This window comes from Elephantulus edwardii, unplaced genomic scaffold, assembly GCF_000299155.1.
Source record: "Elephantulus edwardii isolate Elephantulus edwardi_28Jun2011 unplaced genomic scaffold, EleEdw1.0 scaffold00113, whole genome shotgun sequence".
Taxonomy (NCBI): domain Eukaryota; kingdom Metazoa; phylum Chordata; class Mammalia; order Macroscelidea; family Macroscelididae; genus Elephantulus; species Elephantulus edwardii.
The window spans coordinates 10283518-10299391 of NW_006399863.1; the positions used below are offsets into that span (position 1 = coordinate 10283518).

At 40.3% G+C, this 15874-nt stretch overlaps 1 pseudogene; it reads left to right on the forward strand.

The window, feature by feature from the left end:
• The first annotated feature begins 14564 nt into the window (after positions 1–14564).
• On the forward strand, positions 14565–14869 carry LOC102861769 (annotated as a pseudogene).
• The last annotated feature ends 1005 nt before the right edge of the window (positions 14870–15874 follow it).

Below are 15874 nucleotides of genomic sequence, written 5' to 3' on the forward strand. Positions count from 1 at the left end.
CCCTCTCCTTCCTGGGTCTTAGGGATTTGCAGAAGGGGAAGCACCATCTTTATACTGTGTGTGTGGAGGGATTTTGGTCAGATGATCAGCTAGGCTCCAGCTGGAACGAGATTTTCATCTTCCTTCAGCAGTAGAGTCTGCAAGAGATCTCACAAGAACATCTAGGCAGCTGGCATTCAGCAAGGACACATTGCCTGGGAAACCCATCCCTGGAAGCCAACAACATGTCCACTTACAACTCCAAGAGAAAGGGTAGAGAAGTTCACTTCTCAAGAATAATGTGTGTGCAACCAAGAGCATGAGAAAGACTCTTTGAGCTAAATAAGAATCTCTGATAATCAAAGATGAGGCTAAAAAGCCCTACAGAGACGCTCATTGTTGTTGTTGTTGTTGTGTACCATAGAGATTAAACTACTGCATAGCTGACCCTCCAGTGGGTTTTCAGAGGCAGTTAATCACACAGGAGACTTCTCATCCTTTTCCCATGTAGCAGCTAGTGGCCTCAAGCTATGTGCTTTCAGGATTGCAGCGCAGCTTCTTGCCATTATCAGAGCTACCAGAGATGTTTTGTTGGTGGTGGTGGGACCCACAGCGACCCTATGAGCAAAAGGCCTGAAGCCTGTCTATCACTATTGTCATTTATCAAACTTCCCAGAGGCATGTTGTTTAGGAATTGGATGTCACTCCTGCTTCCAAATGCTTAGGGAGTCTAATTAGACTGGTGATGACTTCTCACCTGGGAAAGAAGCCATTATTTAAAAGATTCAAGAATGAATCTTGGAGAGGAACAACATAGTTGTCAAAATAAAAATTCAATAGACAGTATGAAGAGTGGAACAGGCAGAACTGAAGTGCACATTAACGATGGGAAGTTTGTCAAATACAGTATAAAAAGAGAAATGGAAAGAGTGCTGATGTAGAAGCTTAGAGAGAAATAAGCCAGAGGGCTGACACAGCCACATACAGGATTTCCTAGAACTTTTTAAAGACACAACTGTTCCTCACCCCCTCCCAAAAAATGTGATGGAAATCAAACATATTTCCACACATATCACAGTAGTTGTTGTTGATGTTGTTAGGTGCTGTCGAGTATGACCCATAGTGACCCTCACACTTCCTGACACATTAGAACTCATTGTGTCAAGCTGCCTGGTCAAGGGTCTTCCTCTCCTTCACTGACCCGCTGCCTTTCTGAGCAGCACGTCCCCCTTCAAGGAATAGCCCTTCCTTTCAATATGCCTGAAGTATGTAAGGCAAAGTTTTACCGTCTTTGCCTCCGAAGAGTACTCTGGCTGTACTTTCTCCAAGATATATTTATTTGCTCTTTTGATACTCAAGATGATTTTGGAGGCTATTGGGAAAGTGGAGGAAGAAAACTGAGCTAAAATTTCTGCCTTATTTAAAGGGAGGTGATGGCAGGTGTTTGCTCTAGAGAAACGAACATTAAATATGTTAGCATTTAAGTGTAGGCATTAGAATAAAAAGGAGTGTAATTTCTGTATCAATTGGGAATTGTGTTTGGCTGTGACAATAGAAACCTAGGCAACAACTGTTCAAATCAGTTAGAAAATTATTTTTATCTCATGTAGATTTATGCATCTAGAAGCTGGACAATGAATAAGGCAGACCAAAGGACCTATGCCTTTGAATTGTGGTGTTGGTGAGGAGTCTTGAATATTCCATGTACTGCCAAAAGAACTAACAAGTCTGATTCTTAAGAAATGTAACCAGGATGCTTATTATAGGTCTTCAAACTTTTTTGCCATCTAGTTGGAACCAAATCATAGCAGGCATTTCAGTAGGTTTTCCGAGGTTATAGATTGCACAGAAGGAGCTTGCCCAGTGGAGATTGTGAGGACAGTACAGGATTAAGTAGGTTTTCTTTGTTCAAGAGGATTCTGAGCTATAAAGAGTAGTTATGAGTTCGAGTCCTCTTCTTGGCACCTAATAACAACTACAAAATCTGCGTTTGTCTTCTTCCTCGGTAGCTTTCTCCACCAGTTCCTCTCTTCTTACATCTACGTCTCTCATAATCTTTGCTTTATTGTGTTTATTTCTATGACTCACTAGGTTTCTGAATCTCTAAATCACGGAGGTTCTGGATCTCTAAGGAGCTTTGATGATGTCATCTACATCGTGCTAATGGAATGATGCACATTTCTGGTGGTTCAACTCCACCAGCGGTTCCTTTGGAGAAAGTTAGGCAGTCTCTTCCCATTAAGATTCACACACAGCCTGAGAAACCCAATGGATGGCTGCCACGAGTTAGAATCAACTCTATGGGAGTGAGTTTGAGTTCTATGTTTTTTGAAGTTGCTGGCAAGAAGCATACCTGGGAATACAGTGGTTCAGCATTCGAGGTTGATGGTTTGAACTCACTAGCTGCTCCACAGGAGAAAGATGTTGCAGCCTGCATCTGTAAAAATTGTCATCAGGTGCTATTGTGTTGAGTATGACTCAGTGACTCTATGAACATCAGATCTGAACCCTGTGCTATCCTGTGCCATTCTCATCCTTTCTGTCACACTTGACCCCGTTGCTTTAGTCACTGTGTCAATCCATCTCATTGAGGGTTTTCCTCTCTTTCGCTGCATCTTCCACCTTTCCAAACATGCTGGTCCTCTTCAGGGAATCGCCTTTCCTAGCACCATGCCCAAAGTATGTGAGATGAAGCTTTGTCATCTTTGCCCGTGGGGATCATTCTGACTACACTTTCTCTAAGACATATCTGCCTTGAAACCCCTATGTGGTAGACCTACTGTGGTCTACAAGTTGCTGTTAGTCAGCATCAAGTTGGTGGTAAGGAGGAGTTGTTGGTACAGATGACTAATAGTTAAACTGCTAATCCACAAACATCATTCTGCCTTTCTAAACCCTGATTATCCCTTTCTTGCCACTAGTTGTAGAAAGGTACATGAAGAAGCTTCTGAGAACCTCCCAGGGAAGTTGCTCCTGAATGGTGGAGGTACTTTCTAAGGTCGGGTCAGCCCAGAGTATTCAAGCTTAGAGGACTCTCAGCCCACTTTATCAATATGCTTCAGTGATGGCCCCTAGAGCCATCCAGCCAATGAACTGCAGTTATAGTGCTTTATCAAAAGACTGGAATTACAGGGCTTACAAATCCTGAGCTGTGGATGACTACTCCATAAAAATAGTCCACTAAGTGTCACGAATTAAATGTGTCTCCCCAAAATATAGGTATGTAATGATGCACTGAGTATGTAATGATTCAGTGACTGGGGTAATCGGGATGGGTGTGTCAGAGGCAATGCGACTGGCACAGGATAGAGCAGGGTTTAGGGCTGTTGTACATAGGGTCGCTATGAGTCACAAATGACTCGATGGAACATAACAACAACAACAACAACAATGATGCACTATAAAAGCTATGTAATGATCATTCATGATTCTAAAACATTCAACAGTTGTAAAGCATTAAGGGTGAGATGCAAATCCCTTAGTCCCATCATAGCCCTGATCTGATATAAGGGGAGTTTTCCTGGAGTGTGGCCTGTAACCTCTTTTATCTCACAAGACTAGAAAAGAAGAGCTTAATGAGCAGAGGGAAGGCAGGAGGCCCCTGTATGTTCCTCTATTACTAAAATAGAAGAGCCGATGGTGGAGCATAGCTTTTGGCCTTTGTGCTGGGAAATTCCTTAACAAAAGGAATAACCACGACATTTAGAGATCTCCAGGGAATGCTGAGCCTACAGATGATGAAAGGATCAAGGGCTTTCATTTAGAATCCACAGAGGTCAGCTGAGCCCAGTCAATGCCTTTCTAGAGATCTGGCACCTTGAGTTTGGACTTCTAGTCTTCTCATGTAAGAGAGTGTTGTTGTGTGTCTATGACTATGACTCATAGTGACCCTATAAACAATGGCTCTGAATCTTGCCCTATCGCATGTCTGATATATGTGACCCCATTGCCGCAGTCACTGTGTTAGTTAAGGATTTCATCATGATTGGGTCCACAGTCAACACTCTTGGCATCAGCAGTCAGGAAATCAAAGATGAGTTGTATTGGCAGAATGTGCTGTCAAGGACCTCTCCAAAGTGCTGAAGAGCAACAATGTCAGTTTAGAGAACACAGTGTGCCTGATCGAGGCAATAGTCTTCTCAATTGCTTATTGTGCATCCGAGAGCTGGACAATGAGCATGGATGACAGAAGAATTGATAGCCTTGAGTTGTGGTGCTGGAGAAGAGTACTGAATATGCCATGGACTGCCAAAAGAACAAATAAGTCTGCCCTGGAGAGGTTGAAATCTTGCTGCTCCTTTAAGGCAAGGATTTTGAATCTTCATCTCACATACTTTGGGCATGTTGCTAAGAGGGACCTGTCCTTGGAGAAGGATATCGTACTTGGAAGGGTTGAGGGACAATACAGGACAGGAAGACCCTGTTTGTGAGATAATACATGCCTGTTTGTTAAAGTCATTCCCTTTTGCTATGTTAGCAATGTTAAATGAGCAAGACACTGAGTATGGAGCCAACAGAGAGGTAAGTACAACCAAAGCCTTTAATGGGGAGATGGAGTTCACCTTCCTAGGGGAGACACCATAAAATTTTTTTAAAAAAAGTTAATTTAGGGTCCCAGTGTAATCTATGAGAAATTAATTCCAAAGCAAGTGGGGGTAGGGGTGGATCTAATCAGTGTGAAGCCTCTACTGAAACAAAATCCGAGTCTGTCTTATTGCCCCATATTGAAGATCAGAAATCAAAGAGAGAAAAAAAAAGAAGTCAAAGAGCCCCAAACATTACTGAATTTTCCCATTGACTTTTCAAGAAACACACACAGCCACACATTGAAATGGCTGTGTGTGTGTGTGTGTGTTAAAAATACATGCAACAAAACATGTCAACTCAATAAATCATGCAAATCAACAGAGAATGATGAGCATCTGATAGAAAAATAGACCAACAACAGGATTTGACAATTAATACAAAGAGACCACAAATGAGTAAGACGTAACAAGGATAAGAGTTAAAACATACAAATAGTACCAAGGACCAGGTGCCAGGTCAAGGACTTCCCTTAGATGAATCCCCACAATTGCTTGGAGTAGGAATGAGCTATTCTCTCACCTTTACCCAGGAGGGAACAGGGTTAAAGAGGTTCTTGTGTGGGTCCACACAGCCAGAAAGAATTGAAGTACAAGAGCTCACCAAAGGAACAAAAAAAAAAAAAGGGAAAAAAAACCACACCAAAACACCAAACATCACTTCCTGATGTTTTTGTATGCTGTACACTGCTGAGTTTGTAACAACCAAATTGCTCTTTAAAAAAAAAAAAAAAAAGAAAGAAAGAAACGAAAAGAAAGAATCACTATCTGCTCGAAGTATCTTGTCAGAGAAACACAAATTGAGACAGAAAGATGACATTCCTCCACATCTTTCAGTTCAGGCAAAGTTATGAAGTGATGGACAGGTGGTGCTGTCACTATGGAAAGCCAGCTGTCAAGATACAACGGCCTGAAGAAAAAGCGTTTATAACTCGGTTAACATCCAACGCTCTTCTTTTTATATCAAATATTTCCCTTGACTATGCTGAAATGAAATTCATAGTTCACATAACCATCTGCTCTGGTGACCTAATGGCAAGAAGCTGTGCTGCAATCCCAAAAGCACACAGTTCAAGGTCATCAGCTGCTCTGTGGGAGACGGATGTGCAGTCTCCTCTCATGTGATTACCTACCTGCCTCTGATGAGCAGCTGGAGGGTCGGCTAAGGATCAGTTCCAGTTCAATAGTACACAACAACACCATAGCCATGTACACACATAATTATGTGTTTTATGTATGTGTGCTATGCATCAGAGAGCTGGACAATGACTAAGGATGACAGAAGAAGAATTGATGCCTTTGGGTTGTGCTGGAGAAGAGTCTTGACCATGGACTACCAGGTCTGTCTTAGAGAGGGTAAAATCAAGTTTCTCCTTAGAGGCTAGGATTTTGAAGCTCTAGCTCACATACTTTGGGCATGTAGTCAGAAGTGACCCATCCTTGGAGAAGGACAACATCAAGACTCACCACTGTACAGAGGTGCGTGGGAAGCTGCCTCTCACAGTGCTATTTGCTGTAGAGAAAATGGAATGTGACATGGACATTAATCAACTAATGGGCTACTGAGGAGGAAATCAGGGGTCTGTTTGGTCCTGAATATAGCATCCTTATCTCGTCAGACAGCTTTTGTTTCTATTTAAACATTATAATGATAAAAGATCTTTCTTTTCTCCTGAGCTTTGCAGGAAAGGAAAGGCAAGCCAAGAGAATAAAAAAGCCAAAGCTGTTCATAGCACTCATGTAATCATGGCTCACAAAATCATAATATGACCTGGATTATAAATAACAACATCAGGATGATTGGAGGAGAGGACATTTGGAATGGGGTAACAGACTAAATCCTCAGGAAAGCTGGTAGATCAGATCTTGAAACAGAGATATTGAAAAAAAATGTTGACAGTATATTCAGAAGTCCAATCCCATGAGATTCTGGGGTGCTTAAGAAAAATCAGTAACTATGAAACTCACAATCCTTTCATTGGCTAATTTTTTTAAAATAAGTCATCAGGCCTGTTTAGTCTTCATCTGGAAGCTCTGCTGAAATCTGTCCACCATCATGACCCTGCTGGGATTTGAATCATCAATGGCATAGCTTCCCATCACATGCAACTCACAAATCACCACAGTACAATAGCCTGACAGACAGGTGGTGGCTTTAAAATATATACTCCGGTAAATGAATGTCAGTTAATACAAAGAGACCCAAGGGTGACTCTCCCTTCTAGGAAGACCCCTGTACTTCCTGTCTTATCCCACTGGTCCGGTCTCAGTTATTTAGTGCTACTTTAACAAAAAATACCACTAGGGGGTGACTTTAACAAACAGAAAGTTATTTCTCAGAGTTTAGGAGGCTGGAAGTCTGAATTCAAGTTGTCAGCTCTGAGAGGAGGCTTTCTCTCTCTTTCCTTCCTAGTCTGGAGCAAAGTTCTTGTCTCTGAGCTCCTGCTCCTGGGAGATCTTTCTATGGCATCTCTCCTCCCCCGCCTCTATCTCTTTTGCTTACTTGTTTAATCTCTTTCATATCTCAAAAAGACACAAACTATAATCATCCTGTCTCATTAACACAAAAGACAATTCTTTCTCAAATGAGATCATTACCGAGGTTAGGATTTACAACACAAGTAGAGGAATGAAGCCATTTCCTAACAGGCCTCTCCAGCTCTGTATGCCTACTGGCGCTGATGGCTTTCTGATTTTAGCCTGAAGACACACATCTCTCTGGCATCTCCCGTGATGAGAGATCCCCAGATAGTACTGAGTCTCCTACATCATGTGCTCTGGATCCAACCATGCCTCTGCCTGCCCTCTTCTTGCATTCTCTCCCTGTTCTAAACATATGTTTGCCAGTAAAAGTTAACTAGACATTGCAATTAAATCAAATTGATCAATGGCAATTAATGTTTTTAAGTGTCTATGAAACTCTGGTGGCTTAGTGGTAAGGAGCTGCACTGCCAAACCAAGGGCATTTCATTTGAATCCATCAGCTGCTTTGAGGGAGAAAGATGGGCAATCCTATCTGATTTACTCCCATGTGATTTACTGCCTCTGAAAATCCTTGGGAGGGTCAGTTATGAATTAGTTCTTACTTGACAATACATAATAACAACAATGAAGGAATCAATTCTGACTTGACAATACATAATAACAATAATGAATGAATGTATGAAAACCCAGTATGATATGTAAACCTGCACTCAAATAAAGATAAAACAAGTATTTGTATTGACTCTGTTCTTCTTACTCTTTGTGTATTAGATATCTTAATGAAGGAAGAATGTACCGTTGGCTTATAAGTAGCAAAGTAACAAAGGTTTGGAAAAATTCTTCCACACCATTGAGTTCTAGATATAATGTTGGAAGGATTTGTTTTCTTTTAAGAATCATATATTGGTAAGTGAATCGTCTGTAGAAACCCACAAGAGGGCAGGGAGTTACAGTAGCAGGAGAGATGGAAATAGGCTAACATACCTCCACTTGACCCTGCCAGGCTCTCTTCTGTTCATTCTCTACAAACACACTCAGGTGAAACACATCTCACAGTTGCTGGGTCGATTACAACTCCCGGAAATCTTCTATCAAGTCTTCAAGGTTGTAAAGCATTATGAGAGGAGACTGTCCAACTTTCTTCCAAGTTGCTGCTGATGGATTTGAACCACCAGAGATGTATGGCCTCTCTGTTAGCAGTTCAATTCTCTATAAATGACACCACCCAGAGCTCCCCTACAAACACACTCATGTTCCTTAAAAGCAGGACTTGCCCACTCCTTGAGAGCCAAAACCATGGCCACAAAGCAGAAGAGGATGTGGGATGGAGGACAGGGAGCAAGACCGGCACAGTGGGAAGATCCATGTGTCTTTATAGCACCAGCTGCTGTCCTCAGAGGCTAATGGCAGGATGGTCCTGGGGCAGAACAGACACAAGGTCTTCCTTGGGGCAGGACCTAGTCTCAGGGACTGTGGTTCCACTGAGAACTCTGGTCCATTGCTGGAAGGGGAGACATGGGTGTTTCCTCTAGTTCCAATAGCCTGGAGTCTGGAGAAGGCAACCTGGTCCCTGGGTCACAGCTGCCCTGGTGATATCATGGTTGTCGTCTTGTCCATCAGGCTACAGTCGTGGGTCTACATGTGGCAGTGTCAACAACACTACTACCAAATAAGCAATGGTATCTGCAAGATTTAGGACCCAAAGGGTTATGTCATCTTCCAGACCAGTAACTGTGTCATTTCTTCTCATCAGAGGGAGTACCACATTGAATTCTCATCAATCTGATAAATTTAAATCACAAATTTCCATTACACTACATGTACACACACACAGAGCCACTCAAAACGACAATGAAAATTTTAGATGGTGATATTTTGGCAATACAAGTTTTCTTTCCTTTCTTCCTATTTATCTATTTCCAAATTTTACTAAAGTAAATATATTATTTTGAAAAATAATTTAAAAGTATTCAAAGATGCAAAAAGACAAAGTGACCCCGGCTCACATATGACTGCATTTAAGAGTTGGGATTTTAAAGAATGTATTAAACCACTTCTGCAAAGTCATTACGGCTCTTGCTACTTTAACAGAGTTTATGAATGAAAATAAAGAGGGATTACTGTTGGCATGGCGCTTAAAAGGCACAGCTAAAGGAAGCTGGTGTTTTAGAGGACATTATGTGGAGCAAAGGAAGTTAGTCATAAAAGGACTATTGTGTGGGTTCATTATTTAAAAAAATGGTTTGCACACAGCCAGAATCCATTTTGGATGGTTACCAGAAAGGAGAGGAAAGGAAAAATTAGTAAATAGATAATAATGGGTGAAGGGAAAAGCAATGTCCAATAAGGGGATGATTAGCACAATACCACAAAAGGCAGATGGAAATGATACACAATACCCTCAACAGCAGATATATAGGCAGACAGACAAGATTAAGAGATATGAATAGGTAAAAAGGACTACGTCCGTGATCGTGGATAGATTTGGCCTATATTTCTATATTCAAAATAGTGTATGTTGTAAACACCTCCATGTATATGTTGTTGTTATGTATAATCAAGTCACTGCGACTCATAGCAACCCCATGTACAATAGCCCTAAAACCTTCTCTATCCTGTGCCAATTTTACTGTCTCTGACCAGTCTACCCTCATTACCCCAGTCACTGAATCAATACATCTCATTGTAGGTCTTCCTCTCTTCCATGCTAATAGAGGACAATGTTTTCTAAGTTTCTTAATCATAACCTGAGGCAACATCTTAATCAAAAACCCCGAGGGAAAGAGTTGAGAGTTCTGCGTCCTTAGGACCAAGGATTATGTTCTTCATTAAAATCACTGACATAACATAGTCCCCAAAGACAATGTTCGATGTCCCACTTTCATGAGTAGTAACTGGCTCTCAAAAACTTGTGAGAACCCATCTATAGTGTAAATTATTGGTCTCTACCTGTTCAGAGCAAAGAAGAAGGAAGAAAAAGCAAAGATATGCTTGCACAGATGGACCATCTGATTTTCAATCCTATGACTAATCCATATGACCTTGAGACTAGAGTGAGATGGTACCTGCTCACCACTGTTGACCTCTCTCAGAAGGATCACAATAGAAGATCCTGGACAGAGTAGAGAGAAATGTGGAACAAAATTTAAAAAAAAAAAGGCCTGGCTTTCTGGTTTAATAGTTTTTATTGCTGCTGCTGCTGCTGCTGCTGGAGGTGGTGGTGTTATATACCATCAAGTCAGAATTGACCCATAGCGGACACTCCAGTGGGTTTGCACAGGAAGAGATTGACCATCTTTCTCCCACAGAGCAGCTGCTGGATTTGAAACGAGAATTACTGAGACTTCAGTTCTTAGTCATCCTTTGAATCTGGAACAAAGCTCACAGCAATGACTTAACTTTCAGACAAACAATAGACAGACCTTCAAGGTGACCAATAATGCCAGGGAGGACACTCACTTCTCAAAATAACCAAGCATATAAGGTTAAAAGAGTAGCATTTTCCCAAGGATAACACTCTGAAGGCGAGAAAAGGTAACCAGAAATGAGAAGTATAGGGAAAGTGGAAAAGATAGGATTACCTTCCGGGAAAATAATAAGTGTAAGAATAGCTGAATGGAAAATTGATTTGTGTAAACTTGCACTCTAATCCCAATTGATGGGGGGAAGAAATCCACCATGGCTTTAAGTCTTCTGTAGCAGATTTGCCTAATGTAATATGTCATTTAGTTTCTGATCATGTAGCCTAGTACTAAGAAGCTGTGTTGCAATCCTGAAAGAATGCAGTTCAAATCCACCAGCTGTTCGGCAGGAAAAGGATGGACAATCACCTCTCATGTGATTAAGTGCCTCTGAAAACTCACTGGAGGGTCAGCTATGGGTTGGTTCTGACCTGGCACAAAAGAACAAATTAAAGGAATTGCACAATTTTCTCCCTTTCTGCGGGTACATGTTTGGAGGGTCTGGGTTTGCTTTGTAAAATCACAAAATTTGCAAGTTAGGATAATGATTTAACAGTACAAAAAAGTCAAACCCACTGTCTTCAAGATGATTCCAATTCATAGCACCTCTCCACTCAACTTCCAAGACTATAAGTCTTTCAGGACAAGACTGACCATGTTACTTCCTCAGAGTGGTTGTGGGAGCTGGATCCGCTGACCTTTGAGTTAAAAATGCAATATGTAAAGCAGTCTTTTTCAATCTTCTCAGGCATTCAGTCTATTTACTTCAATAAGTTTTACAAGAAAATTACTCTAGATAAAGATCTTATCTAAACTAGCCTCTCCTTCAAATTGGAACTAGGTTTCTGTTTTGCTTTCCTTTCAGTTACTAGTCTTCGTATCCTCCCTCTACATACTTAATGGTGATTTACTCATCAAACACACTACTATACTAAGGTTTTTATTAAAAGGAAAAGAAAATTTTTATTTTCCTTGGAATTTTTGTCCTGTGGTATTTTTCAAAAAACACGTTCGTTCATAGGGTCGCTATGAGTCATCTATAACTCGACGGCACTTAGCAACAATAATAATGATGACATAGAGAAAGCTACATTGGCCTAGTGGACAGAAAATTATGCTACCAAGCTGAAGATGGGTGATTATAATCTGCGGCCCTCAGGCTGGGTTCAAATTGTTTTCCTGTCAAACATTCTTCTAGGTAGTATAGCACTGGTCTGTGCGTTGCTGTACAGAGGTAACTCGTGGTTGCTGTGATGCTGAAGACTGTGACAGTGATGTGCCAATCGTGGAAATGGGTACCCATGGTGGACAGTGTTGGCTGGAGCTTTCCGACTAAATCAAGCCTGGAAGCAGGAGCGGCATCCACTTCCGAAATGGCTTGCCTCCGGAAACTCTATGTACAAACAGTGCTCAGGACTTTTGTTCATACGATCGCTGTGAGTTATCTATGACTTGACGACACCTAATAATAACAACAACATATCCATTAGATATTCAACACGTTTTCGGTTTTTTTAACTGGAAGAATATAAAAAGAAATTAACACTGACCTAAAAAAAATTAACAAAACAAAAAAAAACGACCTCACTATTATGGAGTCAGAACTGACTACTAGCTGACCTGTTAGCAGCTTTCCAACACTGGAAATCAAACTGGGAAACTCCTGTGGAGCAGCAACTATTTATATTCTGATTATGGAACAAACAAACCATCAATTGCTCACATGCAGGTTCAAACTGAAGCTAAAGAAAATGAAAACAAATCCATGAGAGCCAAAATACAACCTTGAGATTATCCAACCCAAAAATTTAAAAGCTGTCTCAAAAACAATTTTGGTGTCTTTTTAATTAATTACTTTTAATAAACGTTTAAAGAGACTTTGAATTTTCATTCATTCATTGTTGTACTTTTTCCCCTGCCCAACCTCTCTCCCCCGCTCCCCGCCCAGTTTGCTCTTCTCTTTAAAAAGTAAAAGAAAAATTCTTTCATTGTTATGCAATCCCTCCCTGCAAGTCCACTCCACTATGTAGACTTCGTTTTGGACTCCTGTCATGACAATAATACCTAATCATATATCCCTTTTAAACAGTTCAAGAACAGTTTGATACATCGGACACTAACAACCAAAGGCCAGCCAAGTTATGGGATGATATCACAGACATAAAGAATGGAAAAAATCAGGAAAGAATGAGAAGACCAAAATATATGTCAAAGAGACTAAAATTTGCTTTTTCCTTTTTTTTTAAAAAAAAAATTTTGCTCTGAAACATGTTGTTGTTGGGTGCTATCAAGTGGACTATAATCCTATGAGCAACAAGTCTGAATCTTGCCCTATCTTGCGCCATCTTTACCACCTCTGATATGTTTAAATCCCACTGTGTCAATCCATCTTGTTGCTTGAACAAAGTAAAGTAAAAGAGAGGGGGAATGATAAAATAAGAGCTAGGCATAAGATGTTTAAGAACAGCTCAAGAAGATAAAGTACTATTTAAAAAATAAAGATTTGGAATTAGAAAATCAAGAGGTAGTAACACAGCATTTCTCAACCTGGAAAACAAAACAAAACCTGAAGAGACATTTCAAACCTTGAGGTGCCATATGGAAAGATTCTGGGCAAAATACTTGAACTATACAGGAAGCATCAGAACAAGTTACAAGAAATACAGAAACCCTTTTAAAAAAAATTGGTCAATATTAGACCATTTCTGGAAGTGACATATGGTACTGAAGGAAAAATTCAAAGCTGCACTGATGAATTTGGCAAAAAACAAGGCTCCAGGAATTGATAGAATATCAACTGAGGTACATAAGCAAATGGATGCAGCCTGATATGTGCTCAGTTGTCTATGTCATGAAAATTTGGATGTAGTACTTGGCTGACTAACTGGAAGAAATCCATATGTATGTCTATTAAAAAAAAGAAAAAAGGTGATCCAGCAGAATGCAGATATTATCAAAAGATAATATTCATAGCACATGAAAGTAAAATCTTTATTACATATTTTATTGATTTTACTGTTTCATACATGCATGTGCACTGTATTTTATCCAATCTTCATTTACATTGTATTTCATTCATGCATATTTTCAAGGTTTTTTGCCCTTAATAATTATCTCACTAATAACATTCGTGAAAGCTTGTAAGCTTGTAAGCTTTAATGCCCCCAATTTAGATAGTCCATTTCTGATTTGCCCATTTCTGTCAAATCAGTACTCTGAGGGAACAAGCATTTTTCTTTTGCTGAAGAATCTTCTATTCAGTTGGGAAACTTTGAACATCTGCCTCCACAAGCAAAGTGTAGTCCAGAGCAAGCCATCAGGCTGTAGCAGTAGATCTAGCTCACAGCATAGATCATCTTCTCTTCATGTAGTTGGGTTCTGGTCAACTTATTCCAAGTAATCTATGGGTAGGTCAAGACGAACATCAGCCTCAAATTTGGGAGTCCACACTTTTCCCTGTGTCCCATACCCATTCATCCCTTGACCAAGCCTTAGTCTCCACACAGGGCTAAGTCAACATGTCTCCCTGTTCCTCAAGCCAACACCTCTTTTTTCTTATCTATACATCTGGCATGCTAGGTAGACAGTGTGAAAGAACACCTACATGTTCAGTGTATCTCTTCTTTGCAGTATGCCCTACTTCCACTCCAGTGGATCCAGGTGATAATTATAAGTGAGTATACGCACCAGCTCCCTTTAACCTCAAGTTCTGGAAGTGGTCTGTGATGGGAACCAATCTTACCCTGCCTCAGAAGCCAAATGGCTTATTGCACTTTTTTTAAATTTTTTTTTAATTTTATTTATTTTTTTTTATGTGTGTGTACCGTCAAATCAGATCTGACTGGTACGGGAGGATATTGTCCCTCCTTCCTCGGCAGAGCATCTGGTGGATTTGAACCGTGCGCCTCCGGGATTGCAGTGCAGCTTCTTGCCACTAGGCCACCAGAGCTCCCCTTTATTTCACTTTAAAAAAGTCAGTTCGAAAAACCTGGAATGAGATCCTGCCTGCCCAACATTGCTGTTTTGCAGAGGCCTTCGGGTTGAAGCCACCGTCACTATGTCTGACCAGGAGGCAAAACCTTCAACTGAGGACTTGGGAGACAAGAAAGAAGGAGAATACATCAAACTCAAAGCCATTGGACAGGATAGCAATGCGATTCACTTCAAGGTGAAAATGACAACACATCTCAAGAAACTTAAAGAGTCACACTGTCAAGACAGGGGGTTCCAATGAATTCACTCAGGTTTCTTTTTGAAGGTCAGAGAATTGCTGATAATCACATTCCAAAAGAACTGGCAATGGAGGAAGATGATGTAATTGAAGTTTATTAGGAGCAAACAGAGGGTTATTCACCAGTTTAGATAATCTTTTCATTTTTTTTCATTTCTTTTAATTCTTTTTTATTTTTAAAAATAGTTCTTTTGTAATGTGGTTTTCAAAACCATTGAAAACTGACACCTGTCTTCAAAACATCTGGTATTTTGAATTCTAGCCTTCATTATTCATTATTGTTTGTTTTAATTGTGCTGATTTTTGGTGAGCAAACCTCAGCCACCTTGATATTGCCCTCTCTTCTTAAAAATTACTTGTGTGCACAGAGAGGTCACCTTTTCCAGGACTGTGCATTTTCAGGCTTGTGGGGTAAGTAAGATCAACCAATGCAAGTGTTCACAGTGACTTTCCATTTTGGCCCTGAAGTTCTAATACATGACTGCCTCACTCCTGGACTATGACATTCAGTGGGAGATGGAAGTTTTACAGAGAATTGAACTGTGGAAAAGTGATCTTTCCTTAACTTGAAGCTACTTATGTGAGGGTCTGGACCAAAAGAAAAGGAATATAAGGTTGGAGTCATGATGACATATGGTGAGTGTAATGACTAACTCCAGAGGTGGCTTCACTGAAGGGACATGAAAAATCTTGTCAGAAGATCCAAAAAAAATTCTAAATTCTATTGGCAGTTAATTATTCACGCAGAAGTGTATACATTAGAACACTGCTCTCTTTTGATTTTATTTGTAATTTTTGGCCTGGGATATGGGATTTAAATGGACATTGTCTGTACCAGCTTCATTAAAATAAAGTATTTGCAAAAACCATTTAAAAAAAGTCAGTTTCCACCACAACAAGATAAAGGTAAATAATCCAATAGAAAAATGGGCACATGATATGAACAGACACTTCACTGAAGAAGATATTCAGACGGCTAACAAGCACATGAAGAAATGTTCAAATCCCTAGTCTAAGAGAGATGCAAATTAAAACAACTATGAGATATCATCTCACCCCAGTCAGAATAGCAAAATTTAACAGAACAGCAAGCAACAAATACTGGTGAGGTTGTGGAGAAACTGGAACCCTTAGTC